At 44.0% G+C, this 15,672-nt stretch overlaps 1 protein-coding gene across 2 annotated transcripts in view; it reads left to right on the top strand.

Annotated features, from left to right (window-relative positions):
• The first annotated feature begins 12,621 nt into the window (after positions 1-12,621).
• The window catches only part of LOC128696236 (cytochrome P450 9e2), an 85,775-nt gene continuing 82,724 nt past the window's right edge, over positions 12,622-15,672 (top strand). For both annotated transcript variants that reach the window (XM_070092549.1, XM_070092548.1), the window contains exon 1: positions 12,622-12,779. The gene's annotated coding sequence lies outside the window, so the exon portion shown is untranslated. The remainder of the gene's footprint in view (positions 12,780-15,672) is intronic.

The following is a 15,672-nucleotide window of genomic DNA, read 5'->3' as shown; positions in this document are numbered from 1 at the left end:
AAAGCCTTCGACAAGTGTGACCATGGCGTAATAGCGCACAAAATGCGCGCTAAAGGAATAACAGGAAAAGTCGGTCGATGGATCTATAATTTCCTCACTAACAGAACACAGAGAGTAGTCGTCAACAGAGTAAAGTCCGAGGCAGCTACGGTGAAAAGCTCTGTTCCACAAGGCAAAGTACTAGCTCCCATCTTGTTCCTCATCCTCATATCCGACATAGACAAGGATGTCAGCCATAGCACCGTGTCTTCCTTTGCAGATGACACCCGAATCTGCATGACAGTGTCTTCCATTGCAGACACTGCAAGGCTCCAGGCGGACATCAACCAAATCTTTCAGTGGGCTGCAGAAAACAATATGAAGTTCAACGATGAGAAATTTCAATTACTCAGATATGGTAAACATGAGGAAATTAAATCTTCATCAGAGTACAAAACAAATTCTGGCCACAAAATAGAGCGAAACACCAACGTCAAAGACCTGGGAGTGATTATGTCGGAGGATCTCACCTTCAAGGACCATAACATTGTATCAATCGCATCTGCTAGAAAAATGACAGGATGGATAATGAGAACCTTCAAAACTAGGGAGGCCAAGCCCATGATGACACTCTTCAGGTCACTTGTTCTATCTAGGCTGGAATATTGCTGCACTCTAACAGCACCTTTCAAGGCAGGTGAAATTGCCGACCTAGAAAATGTACAGAGAACTTTCACGGTGCGCATAACGGAGATAAAACACCTCAATTACTGGGAGCGCTTGAGGTTCCTAAACCTGTATTCCCTGGAACGCAGGAGGGAGAGATACATGATTATATACACCTGGAAAATCCTAGAGGGACTAGTACCGAACTTGCACACGAAAATCACTCACTACGAAAGCAAAAGACTTGGCAGACGATGCACCATCCCCCCAATGAAAAGCAGGGGTGTCACTAGCACGTTAAGAGACCATACAATAAGTGTCAGGGGCCCGAGACTGTTCAACTGCCTCCCAGCACACATAAGGGGGATTACCAACAGACCCCTGGCAGTCTTCAAGCTGGCACTGGACAAGCACCTAAAGTCAGTTCCTGATCAGCCGGGCTGTGGCTCATACGTTGGTTTGCGTGCAGCCAGCAGCAACAGCCTGGTTGATCAGGCGCTGATCCACCAGGAGGCCTGGTCACAGACCGGGCCGCGGGGGCGTTGACCCCCGAAACTCTCTCCAGGTAAACTCCAGGTAAACTCCAGCAGGAGCATACAAGTTAAATATGTTGAGAGCAGAGTTCTCTATATAAATCCTAACACTATTGTAGCCCCTCGGTTTTCTTATGTGTGAGAAGTTGATGGGGAAGTGATTTTTTTAATATGTAGAAAAAAAGAGTTAGCAGATTTGAGGTTATATTCAACAAATGATGGCAATTTAGGGGGTTGGGATTTTTCAGGGACTCTGCACTCTTGTAGACACACAACATCAATGGGTTCGGTGGTTACTTTATGATGAAGGTCAGGAAGTCTTTTTCTAAGTGATGCAATATTCCAGCTTAATATAGAAAGTTTATACAAGTTTTGATCCATTATAGTAGTCCTGGGATCTTGTTGAGTTTCTCAGCATAATGAAAAAATTGTTCATATAAATAGCAGACCTTATCAATGTCAACAGTGTTACCATGGTCCATGAGTTTTTTAAGTGGACTTCCAGTTTTAAGACCTCGTGGGAGTCTTTGTTTACACAGAACACGACGCTGTTCATGTGTGAATGTATGATAGGTGACACCACCACTCACATTCCCTCCTCCACTAACATTACAAGCATCACTATAACTGTCATCACCAGCGCCACTACCAACATTGTGTTCATTACATTTATCAACAGTATTATATTCAACATTAATGTCAATGTGGTTAACCTCATCACACTCTGCACCACCACTTATATTACACTCATCACTATTACTAACATCATAGACACTACTGCCCTCATCATGATGCTCACTTTAGTTATTAACACAGCTACTGGATTCATCATTACCGAAATTAAAGACATCACCACTACCACCACCTTGTTCATCAGCCCTACACTCAGAATTATTGGTGCACTCTATACAATTTTCCTTGTGCTGCTCAAGTTGTAGTTTCAGGTCCCAGACCGACAAAATGTGATCAGTCACCAGGAAGCCTTCACCAAATTCAACTTAAATAACAAAAACATAAGGAGGGACCAAGTAAACTAGGACCTAAGTGATATAAACTGGGAAAATAGCCTAAGCAACATAGGTTGGATAAATACATGAGTAGATGTGGGTGGGTGTGAGTTAGACCTGATAGCTTGTGCTAACAGGTCGGTTGCCGTGTTCCTCCCTAAAGTCAATGTGACCTGACCTGACTAGGTTGGGTGCATTGGCTTAAGCCGGTAGGAGACTTGGACCTGCCTCGCATGGGCCAGTAGGCCTTCTGCAGTGTTCCTTCGTTCTTATGTTCTTATGTTCTTATGTTCAATGTCTAGGATAAATTAACTAGCACTCGAGGTATGCTCAAGGCATATTCTTGTAAGGAAAAGGAGAAAATGTAAACTAGAAAGAGAAAGGAGTGAAGGCAAAGAATAACAGAGCGGTTAAAAAAGACCAATATATTTGTAATACGTAAAGAGACACTGGTCAGAGAAATAGCAAACATCGAACTGAAGTTAAAGGAATCTTAAAGGAGCCAAGATACGTGGGAACCAAAATTTTACTTTTCTTATGCCAAACCAAAGTCGAGAACAACATTCAGTAAAAAGTCTTACAAAGATGACAGCAAGGAAATGAGTGAGCAACTAAAGTGTCAATATGACTCTGTTTTTAGCGAATTGCTAACCAGACTGAAAGTCGATGACACAAATGAATATTTTTGAGAGAGAATTTGGTAGACTCGAACCTATCTGATATTATCCTGACACCAAATGACTTCGAACAGGCGATAAATGACATGCCCAAGCACTTTGTCCCAGGCCCAGGCTCAAGAAACTCCGTGTTCATCAAGAACTGTAAGAAGCCCCTATCGTGTGCTTTTAACATCCTATGGAGAGGGAGCATGGACACAGGGGTCAACCCACAGCTGCTAAAAACAACTGATATAGTCCCACTCCACAAAAGGGGCATTAAAGCATTAGCAAAGAAGTACAGACCAAATACGCTAACGTCCCATATCATAAAAATCTTTGAAAGGGTCCTAAGAAGCAAAATCGCCACCCATCTAGATACCCATCAATTACACAATCCAGGGTAACACGGGTTTAGAGCAGGTCGCTCCTGTCTGTCCCAACTACTGGACCACTATGACAAGGTCTTGGATGCTCTAGAAGACAAACAAAATGCAAATGTAGTATACGTAGACTTTGCAAAAGCCTTTGACAAGTGTGACCATGGTGTAATAGCGCACAAAATGAATTGTTAACCTAGAAAGCGTAAAGAGAACCTTCACGATACACATAACTGCGATAAAATAACTCAGTTACTGGGAACGCTTGACGTTCCTCAACCTTTACTCCCTAGAATGCAGGCGAGAGAGATAAATGATTATGTACACTTGGAAAATCCTTGAGGGATTAGTACCAAATTTGCACACGAAAATCACTCCGTATAAAAGCAAGAGACTCGAGAGACGATGCAACATTCCCCCAGTGATAAGCAGGGATGCCACTAGCACCATAAGAGACAACACAATAAGTGTCAGGGGCCCAAGACTGCTCAACTGCCTCCCAGCATACATAACGGGTATTACCAATAGATCTTTGGCTGTCTTCAAGGCACTGGACAGGAGCATAAAGCCAGTACCTGACCAGATGGACTGTAGTTCGTATGTCGGGTTGCGTGCGGCCAGCAGTAACAACCTGGCTGATGAGACCCTAATCCACCGTGAGGCCTGGTCGCAGACCGACACGTGGGGGCGTTGACCCCCGAAACCATCTCCAGGTATACTCCAGGTATATGTGTGTACTCACCTAGTTGTGGTTCCTGGGGTCGTGCCTCTTCACTAGTCGCTACTAGGTCACTCTCCCTGCTCCTTGAGCTTGTATGTGTGTGTGTGTTCTTGGGTGTGTGTGCATGTGTGTGTGTGTGTGCATATGTGTGTGTGTGTGTGTGCATGTGTGTGTGGTGTGTGTGTATGTGTTTGTGTGCTCGGGTGTGTGTATGTGTACTCACCTATTTGTACTCATCTATTTGTGGTTGCAGGGGTCGAGTCATAGCTCCTGGCCCCACCTCTTCACTTATCCCTACTAGGTCCTCTCCCTCAAATAAATAACAAAAAGGCACAATACCGTGACTGGAACAATACACAAATAACCCGCACATAAAAGAGAGAAGCTTACGACGACGTTTCGGTCCGACTTGGACCTTTGACAAAGTCACACTAACAGAGGTGGAGCAGGACGGCTATATATAGGCAGGAAGAGGTGGAGGTAGTAGTAGTAGTAGTAGTGTGTGTGTTGTGTGTCCTCTCCCTCCACTGTTCCATGAGCTTTATCAAACCTCGTCTTAAAACTATGTATGGTTCCCGCCTCCACTACGTCACTTGCTAGACTGTTCCACTTCCTGATAACTCTATGACTGAAGAAATACTTCCTAACATCCTTTTGACTCATCAGAGTCTTCAACATCCAATTGTCCACCTTGTCAATTCCTCGCAGTATTTTATATGTCCTTATCATGTTTCCTCTAACCCTGTTGTCCTACAGTGTCATCAGGCCGATTTCCCTTAACTTTTCTTCGTAGGACATTCCCCTTAACTCTGGGACTACTCTTGTTGCAAACCTTTGCACTTTCTCTAATTTTTTGATGTGCTTGACCAGGTGTGGATTCCAAACTGGTGTTGCATACACCAGTATGGGCCTGACATAAATGGTGTACAGGGTCTTCAACGATTCCTTACTAAGACATCGGAACGCTATTCTTAGGTTTTCCAGATGCCCATATGTTGCAGCAGTTATCTGGTTGATGTGTGTGTGTGTGTTCGTGTGTTTGTACGCTCGTGTACTCCCCTAGTTGTGGCTGCAGAGGTCGAGTCACAGCTCCTTATCCCACCTCTTCACTGGTCGCTACTAGGTTACTCTCTCTGCTCCCTGAGCTTTATACTTTTTCTAAATGGATCCTGCCTCCACTACATCACTTCCCAGGCTATTCCACTTCCTGACTACTCTGTGACTGAAGAGATACTTCCTAACATCCCTGAGAATCTCCTGAGTCTTCAGCTTCAAATTGTGACCCCTTGTTGCTGTGTTCCATCTCTGGAACATCCTGTCTTTGCCCACCTTGTAGAGTCCTCTCAGTATTTTATATTTCGTTATCATATTCCCCCTATCTCTCTTGTCTTCCAGTGTTGTTAGGTCTATTTCCCTTAATTTCTCCTCGTAGGACATACCCCTTAATACCTGGAGTTTACCGGGACAAGTCTTGTTGCAAACCTTTGCACTTTCTCTAATTTCCTTAAGTGCTTGGCTAGGTGTGGGTTCCAAACTGGTGCTGCATATTCTAATATAGGCCTAACGTACACATTGCACAAGGTCCTGAACGATTCCTTAATAAGATGTCCGAATACTGTTCATAGTTTTGCTAGGCGTCGGTATGCTGCATCGGTTACTTGGTTGACATGCACCTCAGGAGAAGTGTCAGGTGTTATACTCACCCCAAGATCCTTTTCCTTGAGTGAGGTTTGTAGTCTCTGGCCCCCTAAACTGTACTCTGTATGCAGTCTTCTTTGCCCTTCACCAATCTTCATGACTTTGCACTTGGTGGGGTTGAACTCCAGGAGCCAGTTGTTGGACCAATTCTGCAGCCTGTCCAGATCCCTTTGTAGTTCTGCCTGGTCCTCGTCCGATTGAATTCTTCTCGTCAACTTCACATCATCTGCAAACAAGGACACTTCACAGTCTGTCCCTTCTGTCATGTCATTGACAAATACCAGAAACAGCCCCAGTCCTAAGACTGACCCTTGTGGCATCCTACTCGTTACAGGTGCGCACTCTGAATCCTCGACACGTACCATGACTCACTTTTGTCTTCCTGACAGGTATTCCCTGATCCATTGCAGTGCCTTATTATCCCTGCCTGGTTCTCCAGCTTTTGCACTAATCTCTTGTGTGGAACTGTTTCAAATGCCTTCTTACATTCCAAGAAAATGCAGTCTAACCACCCCTCTCTCTTGTCTTACTGCTGTCACCCTGTCATAGAACTCAAGTGGGTTTGTGACACAGGATATCCCATCCCTGAACCCGTGCTGGCTGTCGTTGATAAGCTCATTCCCGTCTAAGTGCTCCACTACTTTTCTCCTCAATCTTCTCCATGATTTTGCATATTATACATGTTATTGACACTGGTCTGTAGTTTAGTGCTTCGTGTCTGTCTCCTTTCTTAAAAACTGAGACTACATTTCCTGTCTTCCATAACTCAGGTAGTTGTCCTGTTTCGACAGATGTGTTCAAGATTCAAATTCAAATTCAAATTCAAAGTTTATTCTCTATAAAGATTACAATGTTGAATTTACAGAATTTGGTTGTTGTGTGGTTTACATGTAGTTAAATAATGATTACAGAGTGTACCACTAGAACACCTAGCATGGCTAGGCATTTCGGGCAGACTTAGTTTAATTCTTTATTTTAAAATATTACAAATTATGAGGTACGTTGGTATTATGGCTAAGTGACTAAATACTAGTTTGTGAGTTTAGCAATGTGAATGCTTTTGTTTTGGCACAGTACATAGTTTCAGTATTGGAGTATCACAGGATTAATTATTTTAAGATTGAGATTAATATTTCTGTTTATGGTCAAATGGGTGAGTGAAAGTGTGAACCACCAGGTGGTATTCGTGTAGTTAGTTGATGGGGTGTATCAGGGAGATAAGATGTTTTCTAATGGTAGTTTTGAAGGTGATGAATGTGTCTGCAGTTCTAGAGTTCTCAGGTAGGGTGTTCCAGATTTTAGGGCCTTTGACATACATTGAATTTTTGTAAAGGTTTAGTCGGACACGGGGAATGTCGTAGAGATGTTTGTGTCTGGTGTTATGCCTGTGGGTTCTGTCACAACTATCAAGAAAGCATTTTAGGTCAAGGTTGATATTGGAGTTTAAGGTCCTGTAGATGTAGATTGCACAGTAGTAAGTGTGGATGTACTGAACAGGGAGTAAATTTAGATCTATGAAGAGTGGGGGGGGGGGGGTTTGCCAGGGATGGGATTTAGTGATTATTCTTACTGCAGCTTTTTGTTGGGTTATTATTGGCTTTAGGTGTGTTGCTGCAGTTGATCCCCAAGCACAAATAGCATAGGTGAGGTATGGATAAATAAGTGAGTGGTATAGTGTGAGAAGGGCATTTTGTGGCACGTAGTATCGTATCTTGGAGAGGATCCCAACTGTTTTGGATACTTTTTTGGTTATGTGTTGGATATGGGTGCTGAAATTCAGGTTGTTGTCAAGGTATAGGCCTAGGAATTTGCCCTCATTATGTCTGGTAATTAGAGTGTTGTCGATCTTAATGTTAATTTGTGCATCTCCTGCTCTGCTACCAAACATAATATAGTAGGTTTTGTCAGTGTTAAGCGTAAGTTTATTGGCTGTCATCCAAGTCGATATTTTGATCAGCTCCTCGTTAACAATGGTGTTGAGGGTGGCAAGATTAGGGTGAGAGATGACATAAGTCGTGTCGTCAGCAAAGAGAATGGGTTTCAGGTGTTGGGATACGTTTGGAAGATCATTGATGTATATGAGAAAGAGCAGGGGACCAAGGACACTTCCCTGCAGAACTCCAGTATCAAGTGGCCGTGTTGTTGATGCTGTGTCTTTAATGGTAACATACTGATACCTATTAGTAAGGGAAGATTTGAAATAAGCAAGCGCATGGCCTCTTATACCGTAATGGTCAAATTTGTGGAGTAGGATGTCGTGGTCTACTGTGTCAAAAGCTTTTCTTAGGTCAATAAAAATTCCTAGTGGATATTCCTTATTTTCCAATGCTGTGTAAAGCAGATCTAGCATTTTTATGATTCCATCATTAGTGCTTTTATTTTTCCTAAATCCAAATTGGCAGGGGTTGAGTATGTTTTGTGCTGTTATAAATGAATATAGTCTCCTGTGCACGAGTTTCTCAAAGATTTTGGATAGCAATGGTAAGTTTGATATTGGCCTATAGTTGTTTAAGTCTGTAGGGCCACCACCTTTATGTATTGTTGTTAGTGGTACAAATAGTGCCTCTGCTTCCTCTCTCAGGACCCATGGAGAGAAGTTATCATTCCCTATCGCCTTTGAGGTATCTAGCTCACTTATCAGCCTTCTCACTTCTTCTTCAGTTGTATGTCCAACATTTGATGGTGTACTCCGCCACTATATCTTTCTGTAATCCTTTCTGTCTCTTCTGTGAACACTTCGTTGAATCTCATGTTGAGCTCCTGACATACTTCGTGGTCATTTCTTTTGACAAAAGATACTGCTGTACACTAACAGCTCCCTTCAAGGCTGGCAACATTGCAGACCTGGAGAGTGTACAAAGAATTTTCATGGCACACATAAGTGCGATAAGGCACCTAAACTACTGGGAACTGTTGAAGATCCTTAATCTGTATTCCCTTGAATGCAGGCGAGAGAGATACATGATAATATACACTTGGAAGGTCATGGAGGGATTGGTACCAAACCTGCACCCGAAAATCACTCCATATGAAAGCAAAAGACTAGGCAGGAGATGCAATATTCCCCCGATGAAAAGCAGGGGTGCCACAAGTACACTGAGAGACAACACAATAAGTGTCCGGGGCCCAAGACTATTCAATTGCCTCGCAGCATACATAAGGGGGATTACCAATAGACCCCTGACTGTCTTCAAGAAGGCACTAGACAGGCACCTAAAGTCAGTACCTGACCAACTGGGCTGTGGTTCGTACGTCAGCTTGCGTGCGGCCAGCAGTAACAGCCTGCTTGATCATACCTTGATCCACCATGAGGCCTGGTCTGAGACTGGGCCGCGGGGGCGTTGACCCCCGAAACCCTCTCAAAGTAAACTCCAGGTCTCCCCTCCTTTCTTCTTAAGCCTGATTACCTGGTCCTTGACTGTTGTCCTCCTGTTATGACTGTACAACAACTTCTGGTCAGTTTTGGCTTTTGCTGCTATTGCATTTTTGTATTGTCATTGAGCCTCCCTTCTTACCTGTGCATATTCTTTTCTGGCTCTTCAACTACTCTCCTTATTTTCCTGGGTCCTTTGCCTTCTATACTTCTTCCATTCTCTAACACACTTGGTTTTGGCCTCCCTACATCTTTGGGTGAAACAAGGGCTCATCCTGGCTTTCTCATTATTTCTGTTGCTCTTGGGTACAAACCTCTCCTCAGCTTCCTTGCATATTGTTGTCACATATCCCATCATCTCTTTTATTGACTTCCCTGGAAAGTGGGCTAGAGGGAGAAAGGGAGGGAGGTAGAGAGGAAGGAAAGGAAGGAAAAGAGAGGGGAATGGGAGGAGGAAGAGAGAGAGAGAGAGAGAGAGAGAGAGAGAGAGAGAGAGAGAGAGAGAGAGAGAGATGGGAGGGTGTTGGTACCTAGGGAAGAAGTTGATATCCTTGGGGTGATATTTGACTCAAAACTAACCATGAAGAACCACATTGTAAATCTTGCAAACAAGGCAGCCAGGAAGCACTTCGCTGTAACAGTAGGGGTTGCAAGATTCTGTACGAGGCACAAGTATGCTCACACCTTGAGTATGCTCCACTTTCTTGGTTTGCATGGACCCCACTCTCATCTGCGAATGCTTGACAGAGTAAAGAACAGAGCAAGACGTCTCATCTCTCGCCTGGACCCAACCTGGATAGATCTGTCATTTCAGCAGAGCCTTCAACACAGGAGGGATGTGGGTGGCCTTACTGTTATGTACAAGGCCAATATTGTCAAAGTACCACACTTGGATCCACTTCGAGGACATCGTGAAGCAACCTTCTATACCACAAGACGGGCAGAAAGCAGCAACTTCACTCTGGCTGTAACCTTCTCCAGAATATCACTCCATCTGAGATCATATATACCCAGGATGACTCAAGTATGGAACACATTCGTACAGCATAATGATGTAAACGAGATAAAGTCAGTTGATCAAATGAAAATGCTGGCCCACAGATGGCTCCAACTTCATCCTGTTTCCTACTTGTATGTTTCATAACGCTAAAAATGCTTTCAAATGAGCTGATGTAGGTAACAGCTCTTAGCTTGACAATAAAGTTAGGAATCCGTAACCTGTAAATAGCTTGTCAATAAAACTAGGGATCCTTAACCTACTCTTGTCAAACCCTGTACTCACCTAGTTGTACTCACCTAGTTGTACTCACCTAGTTGTATTCACCTATTTGAGGTTCCAGGGTTCGAGTCCAAGCTCCTGGCCCCGCCTCTTCACTGGTCGCCATTAGGTTACTCTCCCTGAACCATGAGATTTATCGTACCTCTGCTTAAAGTTATGTATGGATCCTGCCTCCACTACATCGCTTCCTAAACTATTCCACTTCCTGACTACTCTGTGGCTGAAGAAACACTTCCTAACATCCCTGTGATTCATCTGTGTCTTCAGCTTCCAACTGTGTCCCCATGTTGTTGTGTCCCATCTCTGGAACATCCTGTCTTTGTCCACCTTGTCAAATCCTCTCAGTATTTTGTATGTCGTTATCATGTCCCCCCTATCTCTCCTGTCCTCCAGTGTCGTCAGGCTGATTTCCCTTAACCTCTCCTCGTAGGACATACCTCTTAGCTCTGGGACTAGTCTTGTTGCAAACCTTTGCACTTTCTCTAGTTTCTTTACATGCTTGGCAAGGTGTGGGTTCCAAACTAGTACCGCATACTCCAATATGGGCCTAACGTACACGGTGTACAGGGTCCTGAACGATTCCTTATTAAGATGTCGGAATGCTGTTCTGAGGTTTGCCAGGTTTGTAGTCTTTGGCCCCCTTGAGTGTACTCCGTATGCGGTCTTCTTTGCCCTTCCCCAATCTTCATGACTTTGCACTTGGTGGGATTGAACTCCAGGAGCCAAATGCTGGACCAGGTCTGCAGCCTGTCCATCTAGATCCCTTTGTAGTTCTGCCTGGTCTTCAATCGAATGAATTCTTCTCATCAACTTCACGTCATCTGCAACCAGGGACACCTCGGAGTTTATTCCTTCCGTCATGTCGTTCACAAATACCAGAAACAGTACTGGTCCTAGGACTGACCCCTGTGGGACCCCGCTGATCACAGGTGCCCACTCTGACACCTCGCCACGTACCATTACTCGCTGCTGTCTTCCTGACAAGTATTCCTTGATCCATTGTAGTGCCTTCCCTGTTATCCCTGCTTGGTTCTCCAGTTTTTGCACTAATCTCTTGTGTGGTACTGTGTCACACGCCTTCTTGCAGTCCAAGAAGATGCAATCCACCCACCCCTCTCTCTCTTGTCTTACTGCTGTCACCTTGTCATAGAACTCCAGTAGGTTTGTGACACAGGATTTCCCGTCCCTGAAACCATGTTGGCTGCTGTTGATGAGATCATTTCTTTCTAGGTATTCCACCACTCTTCTCCTGACAATCTTCTCCATGACTTTGCATACTATACATGTCAGTGACACTGGTCTGTAGTTTAGTGCTTCATGTCTGCCTTCTTTTTGAAGATTGGGACTACATTTGCTGTCTTCCATGCCTCAGGCAATCTTCCTGTTTCGATAGATGTATTGAATATTGTTGTTAGGGGTACACATAGTGCCTCTGCTCCCTCTCTCAGGACCCATAGAGAGATGTTATCTGGCCCCATTGCCTTTGATTTATCTAGCTCACTCAGAAGCCTCTTCACTTCTTCCTCGGTTGTGTGTACTGTGTCCAGCACCTGGTGGTGTGCCCCACCTCTCCGTCTTTCTGGAGCCCCTTCTGTCTCCTCTGTGAACACTTCTTTGAATCTCTTGTTGAGTTCCTCACATACTTCACGGTCATTTCTTGTTGTCTCTCCTCCTTCCTTCCTTAGCCTGATTACCTGGTCCTTGACTGTTGTTTTTCTCCTCATGGGGCTGTATAACAGCTTCGGGTCAGATTTGGCTTTCGCTGCTATGTCGTTTTCATATTGTCGTTGGGCTTCCCTTCTTATCTGTGCACATTCGTTTCTGGCTCTACGACTGCTCTCCTTATTCTCCTGGGTACTTTCCCTTCTGTATTTCTTCCATTCCCTAGCACACTTGGTTTTTGCCTCCTTGCACCTTTGGGTGAACCATGGGCTCATCCTGGCTTTTTCATTATTCATGTTTCCCTTCGGTACAAACATCTCCTCAGCTTCCTTGCACATTGTTGCTACATATTCCATCATCTCATTAACTGGCTTCCCTGCCAGTTCTCTGTCCCACTGAACCTCGTTCAGGAAGTTCCTCATTCCCGTGTAGTCCTCTTTCTTGTAGTCTGGTTTCATTTGTCCTGACCTTCCTGCTTCCCCCTCCACTTGTAGCTCTACTGTGTATTCGAAGCTCAAAACCACATGATCGCTGGCCCCAAGGGGTCTTTCATATGTGATGTCCTCAATATCTGCACTACTCAAGGTGACTAGGTCCAGTCTTGCTGGTGTGTGATTGTGTGTGTGTGTGTGTGTGTGTAAGCGCCTCTGTCTAGTCACAGTGAGGTGTCGAAACGAGTGGGTACGTTTGTGTGTGCGCACCCGCTAATGTGTGCTGATAGAGAGATACAGTATCTAACTCAGTGGACAAGGTGTCCTTGACTTGAGAGGACACACTTTTGTCTGTGGAACTTGGGCAACGCACAGATCTTCTCATAAGTGAAAGGTAAAATTAATTAGTGACATTTAGTCGATGAATCAGTTGAGATGGATAATAAGTTAAAAGGGGTAACAGCTTGTGTATAATGGGTGGAGGTCATTATACGTGAGGTGAGATTAAATATATAGTGGGTGATAGTCATTATACAGTGGGAGAAAGTTAATGTGCAGTATATGATAGTCAGTATTTAGTGAGTCATTTTGTCTAGTGGAAAGATGGATGAACCTGGAATTTAATATTACATTATTATTCTTGGCTAATGTTGAGACTGTTGTGTCTAGATTGCTGGTCCAGTGAGTGCCACTCTCACCCTTGAGAAATTTGAGAATTCCAGCATCGTTGTTAAGATTATTGTTGATCATTTATCAGTACTAAAAGACATCTACATCAAAGTAAATGTTGAGCATTTTAAACAAATTTATTGCTAACAAAATGTTTCATTCAATATGGAAGTCACCTCTTCTGTTTTCATGCTGATAATAATGCTGATACGATGAATAGTTATATTTACACTATAAAGTAGAAGTTACGGGCAATGAGACTCACTTGCTTTCTCTGTATTATTTACATTAGCTAGAAGGAGGAAAATAAACGAGACAATATTTATAGTATTTTAAAAAAAAATACTGAGAGATTAACCAGACATTCTACTACGAAACTAAAGTTGCCACTTAAATGGTTAATGTTGTATGATCAGCAATAATTTGTATGTATCTAAAAAGTCGGATAAATATTTCTGTTATGCACCCCATACCCATAGTGGGCGGTAGTGAAAAAAGAAGAACTGCAAGAAGCCCCTATCACGAGCCTTTTCCATCCTATGGAGAGGGAGCATGGACACGGGGGTCGTCCCACAGTTACTAAAAACAACAGACATAGCCCCACTCCACAAAGGGGGCAGTAAAGCAACAGCAAAGAACTACAGACCAATAGCACTAACATCCCATATCATAAAAATCTTTGAAAGGGTCCTAAGAAGCAGGATCACCACGCATCTAGAAACCCATCAGTTACACAACCCAGGGCAACATGGGTTTAGAACAGGTCGCTCCTGTCTGTCTCAACTATTGGACCACTACGACAAGGTCCTAAATGCACTAGAAGACAAAAAGAATGCAGATGTAATATATACAGACTTTGCAAAAGCCTTCGACAAGTGTGACCATGGCGTAATAGCGCACAAAATGCGTGCTAAAGGAATAACAGGAAAAGTCGGTCGATGGATCTATAATTTCCTCACTAACAGAACACAGAGAGTAGTCGTCAACAGAGTAAAGTCCGAGGCAGCTACGGTGAAAAGCTCTGTTCCACAAGGCACAGTACTCGCTCCCATCTTGTTCCTCATCCTTATATCCGACATAGACAAGGATGTCAGCCACAGCACCGTGTCTTCCTTTGCAGATGACACCCGAATCTGCATGACAGTGTCTTCCATTGCAGACACTGCAAAGCTCCAGGCAGACATCAACCAAATCTTTCAGTGGGCTGCAGAAAACAATATGAAGTTCAACGATGAGACATTTCAATTACTCAGATATGGTAAACATGAGGAAATTAAATCTTCATCAGAGTACAAAACAAATTCTGGCCACAAAATAGAGCGAAACACCAACGTCAAAGACCTGGGAGTGATCATGTCGGAGGATCTCACCTTCAAGGACCATAACATTGTATCAATCGCATCTGCTAGAAAAATGACAGGATGGATAATGAGAACCTTCAAAACTAGGGAGGCCAAGCCCATGATGACACTCTTCAGGTCACTTGTTCTATCTAGGCTGGAATATTGCTGCACACTAACAGCACCTTTCAAGGCAGGTGAAATTGCCGACCTAGAAAATGTACAGAGAACTTTCACGGCGCGCATAACGGAGATAAAACACCTCAATTATTGGGAGCGCTCGAGGTTCCTAAACCTGTATTCCCTGGAACGCAGGAGGGAGAGATACATGATTATATACACCTGGAAAATCCTAGAGGGACTAGTACCGAACTTGCACACGAAAATCACTCACTACGAAAGCAAAAGACTTGGCAGACGATGCACCATCCCCCCAATGAAAAGCAGGGGTGTCACTAGCACGTTAAGAAACCATACAATAAGTGTCAGGGGCCCGAGACTGTTCAACTGCCTCCCAGCACACATAAGGGGGATTACCAACAGACCCCTGGCAGTCTTCAAGCTGGCACTGGACAAGCACCTAAAGTCAGTTCCTGATCAGCCGGGCTGTGGCTCGTATGTTGGTTTGTGTGCAGCCAGCAGCAACAGCCTGGTTGATCAGGCTCTGATCCACCAGGAGGCCTGGTCTCAGACCGGGCCGCGGGGGCGTTGACCCCCGGAACTCTCTCCAGGTAAACTCCAGGTAGGTACATGCTGGGTCTGGAGTCTGGGCCCCAAAGTTTTTACAGCTGAACAAGTTACGAAGGTAATGAACCATTCACATGTCTATACCTGATCACAACTGCAATGAGGTATTAATGCAAATATTAGCTCTATTTACAGACAACAAAGTCAAGATATGTCAAAGTACTTTATCCACCACTGTGGATAAAATACTTTGACATATCTAGAACATTTCTGAGTTGTCTCTGAATTCGTTATTTATATATATATATACTACACACACACACACACACACACACACACACACACACACACACACACACACACACACACACACACACACTCACACACACACATGCACACACACACACATACACACACGCACACACACATGCACACATACACACACACACACAAACACACACACACACACACACACACACACACACACATGCACACACACACACACACACACATACACACACACACACACACACACACACACACACACACACACACACACACACATGCACACACACACACATACGTGCACAT

The sequence above is a fragment of the Cherax quadricarinatus genome, chromosome 39 (assembly GCF_038502225.1).
Source record: "Cherax quadricarinatus isolate ZL_2023a chromosome 39, ASM3850222v1, whole genome shotgun sequence".
Taxonomy (NCBI): Eukaryota; Metazoa; Arthropoda; class Malacostraca; order Decapoda; family Parastacidae; genus Cherax; species Cherax quadricarinatus.
The sequence above is the reverse complement of the archived record's forward strand: the minus strand, read 5'-3'. Positions and strand labels throughout refer to the sequence as shown.